The sequence below is a fragment of the Pteropus alecto genome, unplaced genomic scaffold (genome assembly GCF_000325575.1).
Source record: "Pteropus alecto unplaced genomic scaffold, ASM32557v1 scaffold134, whole genome shotgun sequence".
NCBI lineage: Eukaryota > Metazoa > Chordata > Mammalia > Chiroptera > Pteropodidae > Pteropus > Pteropus alecto.
Window position 1 is genome coordinate 875,565 of NW_006436283.1, and position 4,716 is coordinate 880,280.

Genomic DNA, 4,716 nt, shown 5'->3' on the forward strand with positions numbered 1-4,716 from the left:
GCTGTCTGCGCCGCCCGGCTGCCACCCGCAGGCTCCTCGGGGAGCGACAGGCTCACTCAGGCCGCCGCCTGCCAGGGGGCCCTCCCCGCCCAGGCTTCTCCATCCATTTCCTCCCTCCCTCGCCCGCTCATTCATTTGTTCGTCCGTCCATTCATTCATTCACTTAGCAAAGGACGGTGAGCTCTGCCAAGCCAGGCTGGGCGGGCCTCGGGGCTGGAGGGACACAGCCCTGCCCTCCAGTGGGGCCGTTGGCAGGCGGGAGGAGGAAGGGGGTCATTTCTGTCCCGGCCACCCTGCCCGGGCGGGGCCCGTGTTCTGGGGGAGGGTGGGCTCCGGGACTGGAGGGTGGAGGCCTGCGGCTCCCCCCAGGGCCCCCCTCACCCAGCTGCGAGGAGTGCCCTCCTCATCTTCACTTTCTTGAACGGCGTCATTGAGACACAGTCCACGTTCCACACAGTTCGCCCGTTCAAGTGCAGGGTTCGGGGGTTTTCCGCGGGTTCGGGGTCCTGCTGCCACCCCCATCAGCGCAGTCCAGGGCCCACCCTGAGCCCCAGCCCCGGCCCAAGGCAGCGGCCATGGCCCTTTCCGTCCCCACGGCTTTCCTGCTTGGGGGCCGTGCATAAGTGGGACCCCAACATTTGTCCTTCACTGAGCAGTGTCCTCAAGGTCCACCGCACAGTGACATGTGTCGGGAGTCCCTCCTCTCTGAGGCCGATGGACGGTCCCTGTGCGCCTGGACCTGTTCTCGCCCGTTCGCCCGTCGGTCCCCCCGGGCTGTCTCCACCTTTTGGCGACGGGCGAGTAAAGCTGCTGTGAACGCGGGCGCTCGGTTCTCTTGGGCACAAGCCCGGGAGAGGGGATGCCGGGGCAGACGGCAGCTCTGCGGGTGACTGTGTGAGGAACTGCCGGCCGGGGTGGTCACGCCCTGTCGGGCCCCGGTGACGGCCCCCGCCTGGCCTGGCGGCCCAGCCCCGCCGTCCCCGTCCCCGTCCCCATCCTGGCTCTGCTTCTCGGCCCGGCCTTCCCCCCGCCCCTCCGTGCAGCTCGGCTGGGTGGGCTCCCACGCTCCGCCCTGGGGTGCTCCGTGGCGTTTGCGTGACTGACTCGTCAAAGCCCAGGTCTGGGGGCCCCGCAGGGCCAGCCCTCAGCGCACCGTCTTGGTTTTCCTTTCTCGAACTCTCTCCCCACTCAGTCTAGCGGAGGCTGGAAACCCAGGCTCGGCCTGTGCAGGCAGCTGAGGTAGCTCGGCTGGGTGGGCTCCCACGCTCCGTCCTGGGGTGCTCCGTGCCGTTTGCATGACTGACTCGTCGAAGCCCAGGTCTGGGGGCCCCGCAGGGCCAGCCCTCAGCGCACCGTCTTGGTTTTCCTTTCTCGAACTCTCTCCCCACTCAGTCTAGCGGAGGCTGGAAACCCAGGCTCGGCCTGTGCAGGCAGCTGAGGTTGACTCGGGCGAGGTCAGTGAGGGGTCGGCCAGGCCTTTCTCTCCCCTGCCACCCCCCATGTGGAAGCTGAGCTGGGGGACTGTGGCCAGGCCTTGAGGAGAGGCTGCCTGGGGATGGAGCGCAGGAAAGCCTCCAAGGCAGAAAGAGGGGACCGGCGGAGCGCCTGGATCGAGCCATGCCTGAAGCCACCCGCTCTGCTTTTCCGGGTACGAGAGCCACTATGGGTTTAGGCTGGGTTCCCACAGCACGTAATCCGGAGTCCCGGTTAGTGCGGGACCGTGGCCCGCAAAGACGAACCATCGAGCCCGTTCTGCCGTCACATTGTCCTTTTCCCTGCACAGTAATTTGTAGGAGCGATTAGCATATCAGGAACTTTTTATCATAGACTTCGCAAAGGTTTTCTCCAGTCTGTCGTGTGTGTATTCGTTCATAGAATATTGTGCACACCTTCTCCATCGTGGTGATGAGCCATCTACCCCTCCTCCTGTGATGTGTGCGTTTTGACATTGCTTCATCTTCTTAAGGAGATGCTCTTTATCGGATCCAGAAGTCTTTCTTCTCTCCTAGGAGAGCTTTTCAGAATCGCAAACGAGTATTAAATTGCACCAAGTGCTGTTCCTGCAGCTATGAGTTGATGGAAGGTTTTCTCCTCCTCTAATGTATGACGGGGGCACAGGTGTCACTTTGCTGAGCTGAAACCCTACTATAAGCCCCACGCGGTTACGAGGCCTAATGGTTTTGATACTCAGCGGACCGATTCGTCCACAGTTGCCTCAGTCTTGGCCTCTGTGGCGCTGACTGGGGCTGGTCTTCGAGTTTCATGAAGAGATGTTGAATTTTGTCTATTGCTTCTTCTGCCTCTATTGACAGGATCGTGTGGGTTTTCTCCTTTAGCCAGTGGGTTACACTGATTTTTCAATATTGAACCGGTCTTGCGCTCCTGCAATAAACCCCGCTGGGTGTGCTGTAGGATTTTTTATAATTGTCGAATGCATTATATTCACGAGGGATAGTTGTCGGGTCCTTATTTTGTGTTGTCTTTGTCTGGGCCATATCAGCCTCACAAAATGAATTGGGAGATAGTGTCTCTTTTCCAGAAGGGAGTGTGTGAAATTCCTTAAACGTTTGGTAGAATCCCCCATGAGACCATCTGGGCTCCAAGCGGCTTTCTCTGGGAGTTTTAAAATTGTGAATTCCACGGCCTCGACGGCCCCAGGGCTGTTTAAACGATCTAGTTCGCACTGGATATTCGGGGGTTTTCCGGGGACCGTCCCATCGCTAAGCTGCCGGGCGTGCGTGGGCCCCGCCGTCCGTGCTGTCCCCTGCACGCTCTGGGCGTGTGCGAGGTCTGTAGCGAACTCCCTGCCGGTCTGGCCGGAAGTTTGTCCATTTTCTCTTTTTTTTTCCTTTCCTTTTTTTTTCTTCTTTCTTTTTTTTTAGGCGAGACAACCCTCGGTTGACCTCACAGATTGCAAGGACCTTGTCAGCTCACAATCCCTTATTTTTTACTTTTTACGCCTACGGCACCTGGTCATCTTGGGTGGTCTCCCATCCGAGTCCTAACCAGGCCCGGCCCTGCTGAGTGTCCGAGATCGGACGGGACCGGGTGCGTTCAGGGCGGCGCGGCCGGAGACGTGTCGATTTTCTTGATGTTTTCAAAGAAATACTGTTCATCTCAGCGATTGTCTCTGCTGTTGTCTAGGGGGACACTGACTTCCGCTGTCTTTATAATTCCCTTTCCTTCTGCTTGCTTACGGTCTGTCTTGTTCACCTCTTCTCTAGTTCTTTAGGCAGAATCTTACAATTTTTTTTTATTTGGGCACGTTCCTCTTTTCTAATGTAAGTATTTAATGCTATGCATTTCTCGCTAAGCACCGTTTGTTGCAGCCCACGAATTTTTACATGTTATATTTTCATTTTTATCCAGTTCGATTATTATTTCTATTTTTTAGTTTCCCTTGGGACTTGCTCTTTCAACTCCTAGGTGACCGTGAAGTGTGTCCTTTAGTTGCCAAGTGTTTGGATTTCCTCGTTGACTTTGCTTATTTCTACTTCGATGCCATTGCGGTCAGAAGCACAGCTGGTATGGTGTCAGGTCTTGAATTTGTCGAGGCTGTTTCCTGGCTCAGGGTCTGGTCGACCGTGGGAAAAGGTCCCAGTGCTCGGAGGGCGGGTGAGACATGCTGTTGCGGGAGGGGACCCGGTAGGCGCCAGGGAGACCCTGGTGGCCGACGATAATGATGTCTCCTAGATCCGTGCCGGATTCTGTCTGGGAGTGCCACCGACTCGTGAGAGGGCTGCTGAAGTCTCCGGCGGTAACCACGGATCCGTTTTGCTTTTTAAAATAAGTCTTCAGATAACTCTTGAGCGAAAGAGCAAATTAAAAACGTTAAGCGGTCAATAATGAAAGAATGCTATTGATTAAAATCGTGTGAAATACAGCCAACGTCAGTCTCAAAGGAAAGACTTTCCGGCCTTAGGTGCGTACCCAGAAAACAACGACTTACCAGCAATCAATCAAGAGATTAGAAGGATGAAGAAAGGAATATTACGAACTGTTCTAGGTCAATATGTTCAGCAAATTCCTTGAAAAACACAAACTACCAAAGCTTGCCAAAGAAGTCGATCACCCGAACAGCCCTGCATCTATTAGAGAATTGAACTTTTAGTTAAAAACCTTCTCACAAGGAAAATTGAAATGAGTATGTATAGTGAAATAAATAGTTTGCTGGGCTTATGTTTTTAAAAACTCAACAACAAGAAAACAACTCGATTGGAAAAAAAATGACCAAACCACTTGAACGGACGCCTTGCTGAAGATTTCTGGGTGGCAATTACGTGAGCACATGAGAAGATGCTCCTTGTCGTTGGTTGGTAGGAAAATGCAAACTAACACCAGCAGGAGACACCACCGAGCACCTACTGAAATGGCTAAAGTTAAAGACACTGACCGTGGGACTGGAGTGTGGGAGACCACCCGGGGTGACCGGACTTCCTGCCGCTCCTGACCGCCACGTGAACTGGTGCAACCCTTGTGGAAAGCGGTGGACGGTCTCTTGATGCTGTTTCCCGGGGGAGACGAAGGTGTGTGTCCACACGTGTTCACAGCAGCTTCGCCGGCAGCAGCCGGAAACTGGAGACCACCCAAATGTCCATCGAAGGACAAGCGAACTGGGGTCTGTCTGCCCACGCGGCGGACAGCACTCAGCAGCGCAGCGCACCAACCCCCACGGCTGGGTCTCCAACTAATTGCGGTGCTCATCGAGGGGGGCGG

General features: G+C 55.4%; 1 pseudogene; it reads right to left on the bottom strand.

Moving 5' to 3' along the window:
- Positions 1 to 2,957: 2,957 nt before the first annotated feature.
- Positions 2,958 to 3,076, bottom strand: LOC112480120 (annotated as a pseudogene).
- Between the last annotated feature and the right edge of the window lie 1,640 nt (positions 3,077 to 4,716).